Below are 19,842 nucleotides of genomic sequence, written 5' to 3'. Positions count from 1 at the left end.
TTTAACTGATCCTGCTAAAGTCCAGGGAGGTAAACATTATTATTATTCATCTACAAATAAAGCAACAAGGGGTTTAAAAGATTAAGTGAATAACTTGGATCACAAGAGAGTAAGGAAAGGGGACCGGAACCCAAGTCTCCTGACTCTATATGCAGCCATTAGGCTACTCTTGGGCCTTCCTTGCTCCTCATTTTTGTTGATTATTGTACCACCTCCACTGCCAGGTCAAGTCTGAGGTTTTCTAGTAGAGAGCTCAGATCTCCTTCCCTGAAAAACCCAGGCCTTGTTGAACACACATCGACACAGCACCCCCCCTTTCTAAAGTCTAATCCAGACATTAGAAAACTGGGCATCCCCAGAGGGATGAGCCTCCCATATACGGAAATATGAGAGCGCTCTAGACTGGAAGTGGTGAGGACGGAGGGACAGGGCAGGGTGTGGGGAGAGGGAAATGCCAGGCCAGGAAGCAGCTCTGTTGGCATCCATTCCAAGTCCTGAGTGGACCCTTGGGAATCCCTTTGGACATCCCCTCCCCACATTCCAAGTTCTAAATACTAGTTTCTTTCCTCTACCTATACTTAAGAGAATATGATTCCACAGCTTCCCTACCTACTCCAGTCTTTTCTCCAACTCTTCCCTGTTTGGAAATTCTTCCTAGGGTGTAACTTTATAAGGCTGCAGCTTATTCCTTCTAAAACAGATGCCAAGGGAACCCAAGACAGGGCTTCGGCTATTAAATATAAATAGACAAGGGAGGGAAACTGAATATAGAGACAGATATTATATCTCTCAGTCCCTGCGAGTTATTAGGAAGAAGGCACTAGTGGTTGCTAAGCAACAGGTCTCCATAGAGGACAAGGCACCTAGAGGAAAAAGCCTCCTTTGACTGAATATTGGGGTGAGAGAGTAGGGAAGGTGGGGGTCGAAGGGCTATAGACTGGCAGGCTGGGCTTCTGGGGAATGGTTGGTGTGTCCTCCAAGACCAGCCCTATTACCCAGGCCTTAGCAAACTCCGCCTTTATAGCCTTCAGGATTGGTGGAAGGAGGAGGGCCTCAGGCACTCCTCCCTTCCTGCCAGGAGGAGGGAACCTGGTTTCCATAGCAACCCAGAAACAAACCTGGCCTTGTTTTGCTTATGGCTTCTCTGTAACCCCCTCAAGGAGCACCAACTTTCATAGAGCCCTTTCTCTGACCCCCAACTTCTGATTTGAGGGGCAGGGCCCACAGAAAGGTTAGGGGTGGGGATGCCACAAAGCTGGTATACTTGGCTCTAAAGTGACCTATTAAGACTCTAAAGGGGGAGTGACTTTTAGGGGAAAGGACTTCCAGGTGTCCTCTGACCTCTGCACCTCCTAAGGGCTGAAAAAAGCAGGGGCAAGTGGTGGCATCAGAAGCAAATTCTGGGCCCAGGCTTCCTTTCTAAAGATCAGGTACAGGCTGGGGCTGGGGGTCAGGAAGAATGAGGAGGCAGGGTCTTTTTTTGCCCCTTGGCCACCCAGACCCCCATCCTCCTAGACCTGAAGTCCACTGTCATCAAGCCCCGAGAATGGAGATATAGAACATTAACGTATGTCAAGTATAAGTGAGTGGCACCGAGGGGCATAATCTGTTTTTCTAATATGACCACAAGCAGAGTGTTAGAAGAATTAGGCCGACAGCTGCTGGTTTCCCCCTCCCTTTCTACCCCCCCTCCTCGCTCTCCCTCTCCCTTGCTCCTCGGCGTTTGCACACACCAATGGCAGCCGAGCCCTGCTCGCGATTTCTCTTAATCTTCCTCCGCCATCCTGCGCTCTTTCCGCAGGCGGTGCTGCGAAACCGGCAGAACTCCGCGTCACACCTTACTGCTCTCTGAGATTGCTCCACAGAGAGCTGAAGGAGATGGCAATTCGGCGCTGATGCCGGCTGGCAGCAGTTGGGAGAGGGGAAGGAGGAGAGAGAAGGAGGAAGGGAGGGGGGAAAAAGTTGGCACGGATACCAAGTTTTTCCCTAGAGAGACATGGTTTGGGGGGGGCGGGCGGTAGAGAAGAAGGGAGAAAATGACACAGAGAAAAGGAAACGAGGAAAAAGAGGCAGAGGGAGAGAGACAGAGAGAGAGAATTAAAGTTCTCTCAGACATTCACATGTAGGCATCCTTAGCCCACCTCACTCATGACCCTCTAAAGATCACACCACCCAGTCGGGGTTCCCAGCCCCCACTCTCTCTCTCCTTCTCTCTCCCCCAGCCAACCTGGAAGTCAAAGCGACCGAGGCATGTTGTGTGTAGTGGTGCAAGTGTGTGTGTGTGTGTGTGTGTGTGTGTGTGTGTATACGCCTGTATGTTGTCTCTGTTTTGGATCGCAGTAGAATGCAGTATGTAAATGAGATGGTTATTACCGCAATGTTCATCAAGCTGAGCCGAGAAGACATTAATAGCCTGATGAATATGCATGTGAATTTGTTAATTAAGTTAATTATTCTGCTGAAAATGCATTCGTCTTCCAAGGACATTTTCCCAATGATTTTTACATGCTCTAGCCATTAGTCATGCTATATTTTATCAGGGAAATGAGTTTGCTTAAGTTGTAAAAAAAAAAAAAAAGAGAGAGCAAGAAGAGAAATAGAGAAAGGAAGAGGGAAAAAATGAAAGAGGAAAGAGGAAAATGTGTTGAAGTTGAGAGTCGGAAGGCATCTGAGGCCAGCCTGAAGTTTGAGGCCCAGCTGGGCTTTTGAAGCCTGCCCTCGATTTTTATGGGTATCTCACTCTACAATTTTTGCCCTTTTTTTGATGACAAACTTTTTTTTTCCAGTGCCAAATTTCCAACACATTAATTAATTGTTGTAGCCAATTAACTGTAGTTGTGCAAATGAGTTTAGCACTAATTACCATGCAGTGCCTGTAATCACATAAAAAACTTGCTGAGAGAGAGAGAGAGAGAAAGGAGGAATGGGAAGGGAGTGGTGGCAGGAGAGGAGGGTACCTGGAGTAGAGGGGCAGCCAAGGGAAGGGAAGAAGCAGGGGTCCTGAAGTTTCCTGATTAGGCGCCATCTTGGCTTCAAGGGCAGGTAGCTGTCTCCACATTCAGGACCTCTGACAATCAGGAAATCTCAGAGGGGATAAGAGCCAGTAAACAGTGGTCCCTTTTGTCTAAGAACTTCCACCCAGGGAATTTCCTGGCGGTCCAGTGGTTAGGACTCCATGCTTTCACACACAAGGGCCCTGGTTCAATCCCTGGTCAGGGAACTAAGATCCTGCAAGCCCCTAGGCACAGCAGAAAAAAAAAAACAAAAAACTTCCACCCAAAAAAGAGGTTTAGAATGGATATCTCTGGTTGCTTCAACAATGCAAAGTACTCCCTATACATTCTGAAGCCCTCAGTGTTTATCCCCCATGGCTGGAATTACTGGATAAGGATGGAGGGCACCATTGGAAGAAGATGTGCCATTTCTGATGGGCCATGGAAGATGGAGAAGAGTGATATGTGCTCTCAGCCTGGTTCTGGAGCTTTAAGTAGACAGGGAAAGTTGTTATAAGTCCACCACAGCTACTAGAATAGGCCAAGGGAGCAATGGTAACATCAACTGTAAAAAACCCAGTTCCAGCAGGAGGTGGGAAGAGGCAGCCTTTGGCCAGACATAGCTCCCAGGAGAAAAGCCAAACCTTCTCTCCTGAAAGCTGGCATTTCTGCCATTGATCACGTTTGGGCTGACTTTAGGTTTCCAGCTGTCAGCTTCTACCAGTGCCCAGAGGCTGAGGGATAGACCAAATGATTTCTCTAGCTCCTTCTGGTTTAGCTGTCCATGATTTGGAGAGAAAGAGCAGTGGTAAAGTGAGGACTAAGTGTGAACTGGCATTTTTTTTTTTTTTTTTTAAGCAGATAAAGGCTTGTTTTTTATTGAATGAGTGATCTATGTAATTGCCGAGGCCACTATGAACAGAGAAGAGGGAGAGAACTGTATTTCTTGGTCTCTTCCTCCTTGGACAGAGTCTTGACGATTTCCTCCTTCTTGGCCTGGAGCCACTCTTCGCGCTTTTGGGCTTCCTTGGTCTTAGACCTGCGGGCCTCAGCCTGGTCTGCCAGAAGCTTCTTGCGAGCCTTGTCTGCCTTCAGCTTGTGGATACATTGCATGAGAATCCGCTTGTTTTTGAACACTTTTCCCTTCACTTTCAGGTACAGGCTGTGATCACGTGGTGGTCAGTCTTCTTAGAGTCACAGTATTTTCTGAGCAGCTGGTGCAGAATTCTCATCCTCCTCAACCAGGTTACCTTCTCGGGCATTCGAGCATTGGTAGCACCCTTTCTCTTACCTATGCCCATGTGCCTGCCCTTCTGGCGGGCCAAGGTGTTTTTCCAGCATCAGGCCCAGGAATGGACTGTCACAGGCTTCCAGATGATCAGCCCATCTTTGATCAGCTTCCGGATCTGCTGATGGGAGTTGGCATTGATAATTTCATTAGTCTCATTGGGGTCCAACCAGACCTTCTTTTTGCCACAGCGGAGGACACTGAAGCCAAGCCTTTTCTGAAGCCTGAGCATACTCATGCCTGCGGCCGCAGCAGCAAAAGAGTGAACTGCCATTTTTGATTCCACTTTGCTGTCCCCAAACCATGTCCCAGACACTGAGCCTGCCCAAGGGGTGTGTGTGTGTGTGTGTGTGTGTGTGTGTGTGTAAATGACCTATAGTTCCCCACCACACTAAAAAAAAAATTAAAATGCTATTTCTCCCTTACTGCCCCCCGCCCCAGAATAGAGAGCTCACTTGTCACGGGACTCAACTTCCTCAGACCTCATCAGAGACACACTCAACTTCACATTTCCAAGGAGACCCTTGACCATTTATCCTCTGATAGACACCCAAAGGCTGAGTCCTCCCTTTCCCATTCTAGGTCCCAGGTCTGTGGGCAGATTGCTCACGGGCTCCATCCACTTCAGTCTTGAAGCGGCAAAGGGGAAACAATTTGAAGGGCATAAGCCGTGTTGCCCCCTGCTTCACGACACTGCTCTTCTAACCTATGAACCAAAGTTAGCTGTGAGGACCTGAAGTGACCCAGGCTGCTCCAGTGCTCTTCCTGCCTCCGACATCTCTCTTCTGGTTCTGCCTACACCCTCTTCCTAGCAACCTTCGTCAAGGTCTGAGAAAGCCTGGTGTAGTAGAAAGAGCCCCACTGTCTTGAGTTCCAAGCTCTTCTTTGCCATTTAACAGCATGTGATCGTGGGAAAATCATTTACGATAAGCCTCAATTTTCCCTGTCTATGAAATGGAAATAATAATAGGTGCCATGCCTGAAGGGTTAAGAAACTTAATAATTGTGATTATAAAACAACACTCAGGACACCAAGTAAAACAGGCTATTTCATTAATTGCTAGTGAGTACAAAGTGGGAGCACAAAGTGTTCCTTTTTTAAAAAAATATTTTAATTTTATTGGAGTATACTTGATTTACAATGTTGTGTACAAAGTGTTCTTTAACAGGTGAATGGTTAAACTGTGGTACATCCATATCATGAAATAAATAAAAGAAACAAACAAACTATTGATACATTCAAAAACTTGAGTGGATATCCAGAGAATTATGCTGAGTGAAAAAATCCAATCCTAAGAAGTTACATAGTGTATGACTCCATTTTTCGAATGAAAAAATTTTAGAAGTGGAGGATAGATTAGTGGTTGCCAAGGGTTAAGAAGGGGGTGATGTAGGCATGATTATAAAAGAGCAACATGAAGAATCCTTGTGGTGTTGGAACGGTTCAGTATCTTGACTGTAGTGGCAGATGTAAGAATTTACACAGGTAACAATATTGCATAGAACTTAATATACACACATACACAGGTAAAACTGGGGAAATATGGATCGAACTGATGTCAATATTCTGGTTATGATGTCATACTATAGTTACAAAATGTTACTACTGGGTAAATGTGGGCAAAATGTACAAGGGATCTCTCTGTATTATTTCTTACAACTGCATGTGAATCTACAATTACCTCAATTTTTAAAAAAGGATATGATAGATTATTAATGTTTCTGCTGGGTTTAGGAGAAAGAAGGGGCTGCCCATGTGTTTCCATTGAAGAATTCCAAAGAGGAAGATTAAAAAATATTATTCTTATTATGGTACATCAATAAAGTGATCATACCTATGGGGAGGGGGGATATTTGTATCTGTTGACCCAATAATTTTACTTCTTGGAATTAACTATAAAAAAAATGCATGGGGACTTCCCTGGTGGCGCAGTGGTTAAGAATCCGCCTGCCAATGCAGGGGACACGGGTTCGAGCCCTGGTCCGGGAAGATCCCACATGCCACGGAGCAACTAAGCCCGTGTGCCACAACTACTGAGCCTGTGCTCTAGAGCCCGCGAGCCACAACTACTGAGCCCGTGTGCCACAACTACTGAAGCCCACGCGCCTCGAGCCTGTGTTCCACAACAAGAGAAGCCACCGCAGTGAGAAGCCCGCGCACCACAACGAAGAGTAGCCCCTGCTCGCTGTAACTAGAGAAAGCCTGCGCGCAGCAATGAAGACCCAACGCAGCCAAAAATAAATATAAATAAATAAATAAATTTATTTTAAAAAAATGCATGAAGTTTTAGGATAGGATGTACATCATGGTATTATTTATAACAGTAAACATGTCTAAATGATTAAAATAGTGGATGAGCTTTATAAATCATGGCATATCTAGGTGATGAAATACTCTATAGACTTTAAACATACTTAAAAAAAAATACACTGAGCACAACGCCCGGCAGTCAATAAATGGTAGTTCACTTTACTGGGATGTTCTGGGTATTAAAAGAGCTAAGGTAGGTAAATGCGCTTGACAAACTGTAAAGTGCTTGGCAAGTGCTCTGTGTTGCTATCTTGTTTTTTTTTTTTTTTTTTTTGGCTGCGCCATGTAGCATGTAGGATCTTAGTTCTTTGACCAGGGATCAAACCCATGCCCCCTGCAGTGGAAGCGCAGAGTCTTAACCACTGGACAGCCAGGGAATTCCTCTGTGTTGCTATCTTTTGTGTGTGTGTGTGTGTGTGTGTGTGTGTGTTGCTATCTTAATGGCTGTCTCTCCCAGCTCCATCCTAGATGAAGCTGTACTTCCAGGCAGAACACTACCTAAGGAACTCCTAGCTGGAGGCATGGGAATGGGGAAACTGACTTCTTTGGGAGTATGAGTCAAAGGATTGGGGCTACTTCCTTTCCAGGAGACTGCCACCCCCTGCTCCAAATCATCAATACAACTATGGACATTCTCCCCAGCACACGCACATACTCACATTTGGCCTATAATTCCAGGGGACTCATAGAGTCTTTGACACGATGTCAGCCGTGATGATTCCATACAATTAATAGACTCTATTGTATCAACCACTGTTGACTGAGCACCTATGCAGTATCAGGCACTGTCCTAGGTACTTTACACACATTATTTCACTAAATTCTCTACACCACCTTAAAAGGTTGTTTATCTGCATTTCACAGACAAGGAAACTAGGGCTAAAAGAGGTTAAACGACTTACCAAGGTGGTACAGCTCGTAAATGGCAGCACTGGCATTGGAACTCAAGGCTGTCGGCCTCTAAAACTTACAATCTAACCACCACACATACTACGTTTAGAAGAACTGAGGAGGGAACTGCACTGAGGACCACATCTGGAGGAGCCCCAGAAAAGTACCCTTTGTTCTTCCAATGCCCCTTGGGTGGACACAGACTTAAACTCATACCAGGCAAAAGAAAAATCTCTAAAGAGAAGTGGGTCCATTCTGAAGTCTTATATCCCATGAGTAAGTTTTTCCATGTGTCTAACCTCTATCCTTTCTGCTAAAATCCAATCCCTTTTCCTCTCTTGTTTCCAGTGGGGATGGTGAATATATGACATTGTGCCCCTCCATGAAAGGTCCTCAGTCAGGAGGGGATCGAGGAATTTCTCTTTCCCCAGGACTGTTGAGGCCTCAGTTCCTTGGTCTCTTGGATCTTCCCCAAGGTATCAAACCAAAAGATGAGCAGCAGAAAATGGACCAGGAAGAAAAGCGGAGAGAGTAGCCTACCCAGACCAAGGAGACCAACTTGGAGGACGGCCTGGGACTCTTTCAGGACCTAAGTCCTGGGCTCAGGGTGAAGTTAAGGTGGTCAGTTTTCCCCACCAGGCTCAGCAGCCAGCTTCATGTTTGACATCTATCCAGCTGTGGAGGTCTGGCCAGCATCCCTCACGCCAGAGCCTCTTGTTTGTCGCAATGTGACATCTCTATAGGAAGGAGGGATCTGGGGGTTCTGCCACTCTGCATTTATTCCTCCCGTCTCAATACTACCTTGCTGTACTTGCTCAGGACCAGCCAGCCCAATGGGAGGAGCTTAGAGAATAATCTGAGGAAAAAGAATAATCTTGTGAGGAAGAGCCTGGGATCCCAAGACTAGGTCCAAAGCTCTTTTCTCTCAACATGAGAGCCAGGAGGGAAACTGGGGCCTGAGTCTGGACATAGATTGGGAACAAGAGGTGTCTTCCCTCCCTCCATCTTTCCTTCCCTCCTCCACACACTATTCTACCTTGCCAGGGCCTAAGCATGCTCACAGCTCACTTTGGCTTCCCTTGGCCCATCTACCTTATGGACAGGAGAGAGTTAAAGGCATGGTATGGCAAGCTATAAATTTCCCTTCAGTGTGGGGAGAGGAGAACTGTTGGCAGGGAGGGGGTTGGGCTGGGGGGGGGGGAGGGGGAGCTGGGAAAAAGCCAGGAGGTTGTCTCTAGGTAACAATAAACACTGCAAGCAAGGAGCAGCTGTTACACTTACTCTCTCTGCATCACAATGCTGAAATAACACTAATAAACCAGTGTGCCCAATACACAGGCATATATGCATTTAGGGCCAAGCCCCACTGTACCCCTAGGGCTGCCCTTTGCTTCAAGTCAGGGGCCTTGGTGCCAGTGGACATACCTGTCTTGGCCTGGCTATACTTATGTGGAGGATGAGGACTGGTGAGTCAGTCTCAGAGCCAGAGTGGCATTCTCAGAGGAAGCAGGGGATTCCAGGTTCAGATCCTGATGGCATTCACTGGTAGGAAGAGGTCAAATGGGGTAACTCTTGGCTGGGAGTTGGGAGGAGGGGAGGAGAGTGAGAGAGAGAAAAGTATAGGGAACAGACAACTACTTACCATGTCTTCTCAGATTGGAGGGCATGAGGTAGCCAGGAGTGGAGTCAGCTGAAGGGAGGTGGAAGAAAAGGGGGACTGAGGAGAAGGTTTAAGAGGAGGAACACGTGGTATTGAGGAGTGATCCTTGTATCTCCTGGGGCTGAACTCTCTACACCTGCCTACACCCCACCTGGTGCACCCAGGCTCCCCCTCACAGCACCACTTTTATACCAGAGCCAGGTGATATGTCAGTTCCGTTCAGGATTGGGCTTTATTATGGGTGTTCCAGCAGGGGCCCCTGGGCTCCTGATGCTGCCAGAGAGCGCTGGGGGAGTGGAGCTGGTCCCATCTCCCTACACGAAGAGCAGCTGGTCTGTCCCTTCCTCCAATCAAAACTGTCTCTGGATCCCCAGGCGCATCCCAGCAGAGCGCCCCTCATCCCAGCTGGACAGCAGAGCCGTCATCAGTGAAAGGAATAGAAATAGGCAAATGAAAACTTAGGCTCTGTCAGAGAACTCCCCTCCTATTCTTCTCTGAGGTTAGAGGGAGGATATTTATTATGTGTCTGGATACACTGGTATCCGAGATCCCTATTTCCTTTTGCTGAAACAGGGAGGCCCTTGGGACTGTGGTCAGAAGCACAGCTGATTCTCCTGGTCCACTTTCTGGCCCTGTTCTGCTGGTGTGACCTCAAACACAGTAGTCTATCATCCCCCTGATTCAGAAAGTCAGGAGAAGATGCACATTGCCCACCTGACCTGTAAGGGTTCTCTTCTCCAGCGAAAGAGTACTGAGACCAAGTAGTGGTAATCCTTCCAGGTTCTGGTCTTGTAAGAGTGCCTTTTTCTTTCTTTTTTTTTTTTTTTAATATTTCTAAGTCATGTGGTGTCAGCTGGGTACCCAGACCTCTGGGCAGGTAAGTGAGAGTAGGGAGGAGTAGCTGTGTCTGCCTGGAAAGCCCCTTTCCTGAAAGGTGCCTAGGAGCGCTGAGCTGCCTCAGCACAGAACCCTCTGTGCAGCCCGTGGATACAGTGGGGCAAGAATAACTAGCCTTTCCTCACTGGGAAGCCTCTCCCTGGGAATGCTCAGCCTCCCCTGCTATCTTCTCTCCCATTTCCCTCTCTTCTTTCTTAGCTGGGGCCTCTCCTTGCCCCACAATCCAGATGACAGACCTCTATCCAGAGCTCAGAGTTGGGGAGAAATGAGGTAAAAGAGAGCTCTAACAGGCCTGGACCCCCTTCCCCTCTGTTGTTTTCATGAGCCACCCCTGCTGCTATGAGCCACCAGAACCTTGAATTCAGGTGAGCTGCCAGCAGCCTTCTCCCTCCCCACAGCCGCTCCAGGCAGGAAGATACGCACCTAAAGGGCCCCAGAGCCCACGGTCTTCCTACTCGCAGGGCCACAGCCCCCTCCTGCATCCCTAGGAATCTGCACCACAGACACACTGGGATGAGTTAGAAAGAAGTGCGAGAGACCCCACCATGTGCTCTGTGCTGGAGCAGAGGGCCAGCTGCCTGTACGGCAGAGCAGGATCACCAGCCAGGAGAGCTGGCACAACTTGGGCACAGAGCCTTGTTGGCATGTTAGAGGGGGCAGGGGAGGGGATGGGGTAAGAAGGCTGTTTCAGGAGCACACATCTCCTCCTGGCTCCCTCTCTGGGCACTGTTTCTTCTCCTTGGCTTCTCTCCCTGGGTACTGATGGACATCATGGCGCTGCCACCTCTGAAATGTCTTCCTTCACTTCTTCCATGGCTTTGGGAGCTAGAGAGGGCATGTGTATGATAACCTTCGAGGTGTTGAGGTGGGAGGTTCAGACATCCAGCTCTCTCACCAACCAATGGGACACACTGAGGGAGAAGGAGGAAAGGAGTCCCATCAGAGTAAAAGCTAAACCCTGGGCCAAAAATGAGCTCCTCAACAATTCCCTCTTCTTCAAGTCTATCCCTCCTTCCCTGCAAAAGCTCAGGGTTTCTTCTGGATTCCAGAGTAGGCTCCAGGCTCTGACTCCAGGGCTGTAGATCTCATACCCTTAGCTAAACCTTGGGAGTATGAGGCAGGGCTGGTGGGGATTGAGGGGAGGGAGATCTTGTTCCTTAGAGAAACATCAAGAATCTAGATTGAATGCTTTAAGGGCCTTTTAGCCCCTCCAATATACCTCTAATCTTGGAGTAGGGGTGGACAAGGGGTGAGAAAGAGGGCCTAGAGAAAGCCTGACGCCTCCTCTCTTTCTTCACTGCGTGCGCCTCCTCTGCTGCTCCCTGTTTCAGAGGAGAAACAGCAGCTCTGTAAACAGGAGCCATCTAATAACCCCCCTGAACAATACTCAATATGAACGGCCTGCCTTATGTTAGGCAGCCAGCCCCACAGGTGGGACTACAGGCCTCAGTTTCCAAATTTCCCCTCTCTAACTTCTCCCCTCTTTCAGGCTTCTCCCCCATCTCCCCGCACAAGAGAATCTTCCTTTTCAACCCCCTGGCACAGTTCTCCTCCCCCACCCCCACTTCTGCAGGCCCTTGGAAACAGGGGAGGAGCTAGACGGAGTCTATCCAGACTGTCCTGAGGCAATGCAAGGGGGCCCTTCTCATCCTGTTGGTAGTAGAAAAGGCAGAGAATTAGATAGCCAAGGAGATGACCCTGAGTGTCTAAGACAGGGCAGGGTGAGTCTGGATGCACTTAGAGAGGTGCATCTTGCTCTTCCCTAGGGACTCTGGGGATATTAAATGGTGTACTAAGATAGAGGAGAAGACAATTCTGGGAGTAGAGGATAAGTGTTGGGGGTTTGGAGGGTGTGACGAAGTTTCTACCCATACTGCTTTCCAAGCTCTGTGCCCATCCTTGCCCTGATCGCAACTTAGTCTCAAGAAGCACAGAACAAAGAATGTTGAATTTTTTGAGGAAGGAAGGAGATGCCAGGAAATGCCATCTTCGGCAACTTGGTGGGCAAGCCGCTTCTCTCCATCATTCTTTCTTAACTCTAGTGTCTGAATAGTGAAGGAGGTGGGGGTGGGAGATGGGGACAGCTGGAAATGTGCCCCTCTCTCCAGTGTGCACCAACACCGCATAGAGCCAGATGGGGCTTGACTAAGAGCTCTGGGCCATGGCACCGCGTGAATACAGGGGCATTTCTGACTCAGCTTTCAGAGCCTTGAGTTTTAATTCTGTCTCTCTTCTTGGCTTAGACATGGGACAAGACCACTCCTCGCTACATTTTTTGGCATAATTTTCTCTAGCAGCTTATATTGCAGCAGAGAAACTTGTGATAAGATCTCAGAAAAAGCTCAATATTTAGTCACCATTGGGGGATTTATTTCTTGGTTAAGGAACTGGGGAAGTTAGTGTATTCCCTTCCCTGTGGACCTTTTAGAATATGGTAAAATCTCATGGGAGTGGGAGGTTCTGGGGGATCTGTCTACTTGGAAGCAAGGGAATGTATGAGATGACCTCTGGAACAGGCTGTACAAGGGAAATGTTCCCCCAGTAATGCACCCACCTGACTCCCCTGAGTTGCTTCCAAGACTTAGGAGCCAGAGACATGAGACTCCAAGCAATAGAGAATAATATTCTGCCTACCCTCTTCCCTTGACTTTCCTCCCCACACCCTACCTACTTACATTTCCCTGTGTTCCCAGGAACTCTCCAAATCCAGGAACAAAAGCAACTCCAGGGCAGGATTCAACTGATTTCCCTTCTCTGGGTCTCTGTTTTCACATCTGTAAAATGAATCGTTTGGCAAGATGAGCTCCAGGTTCTCTTCCTCGCAACAGTAAGGGTCTATGATTCATACTCCAAAGGCACCAGCCCTCATTTGCATGCTGTTTTGCATGTAATCTCCACGGCACTTATTCTAAACACACAGAAATATCTCTGAACCCTGCCCTTCTCCTCCCTGTCACCACAGTCTCTGGTTCTACGGTCCCTAGTTCTTGTCCTCCTCTTCAAGGACCTCAAAGCTCTGTCCCCACCTTCCTTTCACAATTTTACAGCACTCAGTGGGACAAGCTCAACTGAACAAAACCTCGGGAACAAGAAAACAGCCTTACCTAATATCCTGGCTGCAATTTTGGGGCCCAAAACTGAGTCAGCTGGTACATTTCCATCCTTTTTGGAGGTCCTGGCCATTGGGGGGAAATCCTGGTACCTCTCCCCAGTGCCTCCCCTCCTCCTCCACCTTGCTATTCTCCATGCCAGAACGCAAAGTGGCCAGTGATTGATGGGCCTGGGTTCCTGGTAACCGCACCCAGTGGCCCAATCCTCCTCCCTTACCCAATCCCTCCCCTGTCCCTATTCAGAGATCAGATTGTCTCATGTTGGTCCCTGAGGTCCCATTAATTAAAAATACATCCAATTAAATGGCAGGTGAAAACGTGCTATTGGAACTCTCCACCCCCCTGCCCCAGCTTGGTCCTCCCCACCCCCATTTTAAGGCTCAGCTGTGCTTTGAGCTGAGAAAAAAAAAGAGGGAGAGAGGAAGAAAGAGGGAGAGAGAAGAGGAAGACATAGAGGTGGGGGTATTCGGCGGGGGAGCTATTTGAACCTCTGCCAGGGTAGCATGTGCCAGCCTGGGAGGGTGGCACTGTGCCCTGGTGTCTAATTTCTGGAGGTGTGAGTAGGTTCAGTCAGCTGGGTACACACTTCCATTTCCCTTAAAGGGGCAGAGGGAAGTCAAAGGGTGTGTCTAGCTATACTGCCCTCCTTCTGGGCTTGGTGAAGGAAGGAGTAGAAGTATAAATGGTAGAGGGCCCTTAAGAGGGGGTGTGACAAAATGTGTGTGTGTGTTTTTCAGGCAATGTCCAATAATATTTTTTTGTTCAAGTTGTGAATGAATTGAGCTCACACTGTTAGATTTCTGTGACCCCCATGTAAGCTTATGATTTCATTAAGATATGTAATCTTCAACAATGTAATATCTTACCCTTAAAAAAAAAAAAAAAAAGAGGGGGTGTGATGTTCAGGGGTTGGGAGAATCTGAGGCTTCCATTCTTGGCATATCCCTGCTCTTCCCTGAACTGCAAAGAAGATAACGAGAAGCTGTTTGGGACCCAGGTGGCAGGGCATGGCAGTGCTCCCAAGCCAGGCTGTACCTACCTCTGCCCACAGGAAAGCTGAGAAAAAAACGGAGGGATGAAGGAAGGAGCCATATTTTGGGTGGGAGCAGATGGGTCAAATAGGATAAAATATACAAGCATGTACATTTGTGTGGGCAGCACCTTATAGGTAAGAGGATCTGGAGGGACTTGTCCTATTTGCCCTTTCTCTAGGCAAAAGGAAGCAGCAGTAGTGTGAAGTCACCTCAAACTGGCAGGCTGGCAGTAGGGCATCTCCTCTCCTCCACATTTATGGTGTTCCCAGCATTTTGTCAGGTAAGGCATCAGCCCCACCCTCCACCCCTCTAAAGCCCTCTGGCCCCAAGCAATGCAAAGCTAATAGGCACTGAGAGATGTTGGGAGAGGAGCTAGGAAAAAAAAGGGTGACTAAGGGTGGTACTCAGAATCCAGGCAGTAGTGGGGGTATCTGCCGACCGAGGTCCCCCGTCTGGCCTCCTTGGCAGCCTCAGTACCTCCTCACTTCACTTTAACGCTAATTGGAGATTTTAATCTGCACTGCTGCTCTGCTGCTCGGGGTGCTGGGGGGAGCGCCAGCTGTGCAGCAATTCCAGCAGCACCGACTGTTTAATCAAGCTGTCCTCCTGGGGAGGGGCCCTCGATCATGGGGGTAGGAGGGAGGAGGAGAACCTCTGTCATCTCCCTTAGCCTGTTCAGCCTGGAAGGGCTTCATGGAGATTGAGGATCAAATATGGGACACCTCATCCCCATAAGGGCTCCATGGCCACTTGGATCCCTAGCAGAGACATTACACAGTACGGGGGCGGCCTGAGGATCAAGGGTCAAAGCAGCCGCCATCCCCATCCTGCTTTCTGAAACCATTGTTGGCGCAGAGCCCCAGAGTGTCCTGGGTGTCCTCCAGCCATTCAGGTGGTAAACATCCTCCAGACCATCTTGAGCTCTGCAGGTTTGTGCTGGGGGAGGTGATGGGGGCATAGAAGACTGAACTTTCCTAGTCTCTCAGTCTCTGAGGGAGTCCTCTCCCAAAAACTCTTTCTTAAGAGAGCTAGTTCTTTAAGAGCTACTTCTCTTAAAACAATTGTAAGAGATATTTTTTTTTTTCTCTCTGAAAAACCAGATACCTCCACCCTCTGGGCCAGAAAGAGACGGTCTTAGAGGCTGGGGACAGTGGGGTGGACAGCTGGAGCCTGCTACACCTTGAAGGAGAGAAACACCTGTGCAAGGTGTTTTGTGACGAGCGCTAGGGGGCTTCCCAGGTTCAGCTGGGAATATAGTGACATGTCAGTCCACTAGGGAAGAGCATTCAGGGTCTCAGGCCATTTTTAAGGAAGAAGAAGTGGAAAAACAACTAATTATTCTTCTGGCTCCTTGGGCCCCTGGTCTCAGGCTCTCTGGGGGTGTTTCTGACCCCTATCTTGGGGAAAGATTGCGGTGTCCCCCTCTCCCCTCACCCAAACTCTGTCTGCGGAGGGGCAGGAGTTTTAATTGGTCAGCAGTGCCCTCGTGTGGCAGAAACCAAGACTGCAGCCGCCCAAGTGGCCCAGCAGCTTTGAGGGATCAGACATCCAGGTTGACAGAGACGTAGGCAGGGTACCCCAGGTACCCAAAGCATACTTACTGCTCAACCACTTCCAGAGACATTTCCTACTTTCTAACACCTACTCTATCCCTCCATCCATCCCATCCTAACTGCTTCACCTCCAACTCAAGGTATGTGCCTACCAGGGGAGGGAGCACCTTACCCAGACCTGGCACTTATTTAGGCCTGCTGCTTGTGCCGTCTGGATTGCAGGGGTGAGAGAGGCATTGCTGAGAGAGGAGACCTAAGGTCTAAAGGGTAAGTTGATGTCAACTCCAGTGGCAGGAGAGGCTCTGGCACCCCTGCCAACTCCCTATAAGTGCCAGACAAGAGCTGCCACATGAGCTCAAGACAGAGTATTACCTACTGGTGGGTTCTTCCCTGTAGCAATCCATTCGCTACCCCCTGGAGGGGTCTGGGAATGAATACAGATAGACTCTTAGGGTCTGAGATCCTTGTCCTCAGGAATGGACACCAGATAAAACCTTTCCCTCAAAAGATTCAAGTATTCCCCAAGGATGCCAGGCCACTGGACAGAATGCACATCTGGACTTCAGGCTTTCAGCTCGAAGAGAAGGGCTGCCTGTCATTAGACCCTTCCCCTCCAGTGTCAAATACCATCCATTTACTGTTTACTGTTCCCTTCTTTCCACACGCACTAAATGGGGGAAATGGTTTTAAACTACAGAAAAGGGGGTGGAGAGTTAACATTAGGAAGGTCTCTCTAAAATTTAGGGCTGGAAGTCACCAAGGCGGAGAGCTGAGTCACAAAGGCCTTCCCCTTGTTGGAGAAATTTAACAACAGAGAGAAATAGTCCCAGAGAGAAATATGACCCTGTTTAGGGTTGGTGGGTAGGGAGAGGAGCACACCTACCTGGCAGCAAGAAGGGTAGGGGTAGGCACAGTAGGTTGGTGACCTGTCCAGTTCTAGGCATTGAGGATGGAAATAAGCAGGCTGGCAGACCTCTACTTCTCATGTCTTTGCACAGTGTTTGGACAGGGGGGGATCTCCCATCAAACCTGGAAACGATGTGGAGAAGCTGATGAGAGGTAGTAAGAAGGGATATCAATGCCCTACCCTCACGCAAAAGAAAGAAAGAGAAAACAGCTTCTTAGGGAAGAAGAAGAAGGCAGGACTATGTGTACGTATGAGGTGGTAGGTGAGTGGGGCAGGTGTTGTAGAGAGGCTGAGAGTAACCAATATCAGCATCACACTATTGAGGAATATTCATTAGCACAGCTGGCCAAGAGAAAAGAACAGGAATGAAATGACCACCAATGCCAATAGAGGGGGTTACCCACTCCAGCCAGGAGGGAGGAACTGCTAATCAGAAGATAGGACACCATAATAGGGTCAAGTAAAAAGCTAAGGATCTCCCAAGGCAATAGAAATAAAAGCAAAAATAAACAAATGGGACCTAATCAAACTTATAAGCTTTTGCACAGCAAAGGAAACTATAAACAAAACAAAAAGACAGTCTATGGACTGGGAGAAAATATTTGCGAATGATGTCACTGATGAGGGCTTAATTTCCAAAATATACAAACAGCTCATACAACTAGATAACAAAAAATCAAAGTACCCAAGGAAAAAATGGGCAGAAGACCTAAACAGACATTTCTCCAAAGAAGACATATAGATGGGCAGTAGACACATGAAAAGATGCTTAACACCACTAATTATTAGAGAAATGCAAATCAAAACTACAATGACGTATCACCTCACACCAGTTAGAATGGGCATCATTAAAAAGTCTACAAATAACAAATGCTGGAGAGGGTGTGGAGAAAAGGGAACCCTCCCTACATTGTTGGTGGGAATGTAAATTGGTGCAGCCACTATGGAAAACAGTATGGAGGCTCCTTAAAAAACTAAATATAGAGTTACCATATGATCCAGCAATCCCACTACTGGGCATAATATATCCAGATAAAACTATAATTTGAAAAGATACATGCACCCCTATGTTTGTAGCAGCACTATTTACAATAGCCAAGACATGGAAACAACCTAAATGTCCATCAACAGATGAATGGATAAAGATGTGGTACATATATACAATGGAATATTACTCAGCCATAAAAAAAAGAATGAAATAATGCTACTTGCAGCTACATGGATAGACCTGGAGATTATCATATTAAGCAAAGTAAGTCAGAAAGAGAAAGACAAATACCATAGGATATCACTTATATATGGAATCTAAAATATGACACAAATGAATTTATCTATGTAACAGAAACAGACTCACAGACATAGAGAACAGACTTGTGGCTGCCAAGGGGGAAGGGGGTTGGGAGGAGGGTTGGATTGGGAGTTTGGGACTAGCAGATGTAAACTATTATATAATATATAGAATGGATTAAACAACATCCTATTGCATAGCACAGGGAACTATATTCAATATCCTGTAATAAACCATAATGGAAAAGAGTTAAAAAAAAAAAAAAAGAGCTAAGGAAACTCCTCTGGAGATCTTTGGGTGTAAGAACTTCCCTGAGACTGTGTGTATGTGTGTGTGTGTGTGTGTGTGTGTGTGTGTGTGTGTGTTAATCCCTTACAAAAGCAGGTCAGTGGCCTCTGATTGGCTTAAGATCCCTACCTGGCCTTAAAGTCTGTGAAAGAGACTGAATTTTGCAGGGGTCCGGATGTCAGGTAATTGATGGACATTACCAAATTCCTCAGGGGCCATCACTCCTACTGCTGCTGCCACCTGTAAAAGAAAATTACAGGTTATATTAGAAATAAGGGATTAGACACCAAAAAGGGTCTATGGGCTTTCACCCAGGGAGCATGGCCTTGGTAGGTAAAGTGATGGTGATGGTCACCACTCTTCTAATTCACAGAGCTGAGAAGGATTCTGGTGAACCTTAAGTATGCTCCCAAAAAGAGTTGTAAGTGTTCTAAGATTCCTAGCTCCAGGGAACTAGCTCCCAGTCTGATAAAGTAAAAACCATGGTTCCTATACTTAAAAGTTAGGAATTCAACAGAAATAGAAGCTGTGAAACCCAGAATTATAAAGGGCAATGAAGGTTCAAGGCTAATGGAAAGTTAATGCAAGAAAGTGACACAAAGCAGGGCATCTAGTTTTAGATCAGATAATCAGATTGCATTTGAAGCCTCTCTTGTCCAAAACAGCTTCTTCAAGAAAGGCTCAGAGGCCAGAAAAAGGTCCTATGAGATAGAAAGGAGGTTTGTGGGACAGCAGATTTGATGCAATTTGGGCAGGTAGGTCTATACACTCCCTGTGTAGGGATGAATCTGCATGGGGACCAACTCCACATTCCTCCTGTGCTATCAACCAGGGTGTGATGGAGAAAACGTAAAGATATGTACTGGGATCTATTTGTCAACAGCAGTCAATACTCATTTTGCAACCTCCTTGCCCCTCTGACCCAGACCTATAATTCTTTCTATCTCTAAGCTGCCTTACTCTCTCCAAGATACTGCTTCCACTTTAAAAACTCGTTAGCATTCCCCTCCCTGCTCGTCAGTGGCTCCCAGACTCATGCTGAGAAAATAAGCATTGGAAGGGACTGTAGAAACATCTGGGAGAGGTCCAAAGAGGGGAAGGGAGTCTCAGCACCAGAGTGAGATGACTTTAGAACCTGCTGTGCATGTCAGCCCATTGAGCACATTATTCAGGGCTTAGGTCATCATGGAGCACACCACCTTCCTTCCGCCCCAACAAAGGAGAAAACCAACCCAAAGCTAAAAAACAGGGGGGAGGAGTACAGCTCCGCCCCCATTTGCCTGTAATCTCAGAGAATATCTTATTTTACTCAGAGTTCTATAATCCCTTCTCTCATTCAGCAATTCCCCTTAGTTTCCCAGCAAGTGAGATGTTTTCTTTCTCCTTTCCTTCTGATTTTATTTTTCAATATAGCTGTATTATAATGCAAAGGAGCCTGAGTTGAGCTTTAGGGTAAATTCCTCACAATGCCTCTGAGGATCTTTTCCTACTATCCAAGCCCCAGAGGTAGTTGGCAACGAGCTCCTTGAACTATGGTGTAACTCTGAGGCATCAGGATCTTTGGCTGTGGCTTGCCACTTGCTTCCCAATGAACCAGAGTTCTTGACTCTAAATAAAAATTA

The 19,842-nt window shown here is 47.5% G+C and overlaps 1 pseudogene across 1 annotated transcript; it reads right to left on the bottom strand.

The window, feature by feature from the left end:
- LOC309618954 (large ribosomal subunit protein eL19 pseudogene) lies at window positions 1-16,764 on the bottom strand (annotated as a pseudogene). Its single transcript, XR_014249842.1, has 3 exons — window positions 16,621-16,764; window positions 12,716-12,814; window positions 1-10,951 (listed from the first exon to the last, which is right to left on the bottom strand). The product of XR_014249842.1 is annotated as a large ribosomal subunit protein eL19 pseudogene (transcript).
- Between the last annotated feature and the right edge of the window lie 3,078 nt (window positions 16,765-19,842).

The sequence above is a fragment of the Balaenoptera borealis genome, assembly GCF_965194805.1.
Source record: "Balaenoptera borealis genome assembly, chromosome: 20".
Taxonomy (NCBI): domain Eukaryota; kingdom Metazoa; phylum Chordata; class Mammalia; order Artiodactyla; family Balaenopteridae; genus Balaenoptera; species Balaenoptera borealis.
This window is presented reverse-complemented; position numbering and strand designations above follow the sequence as displayed.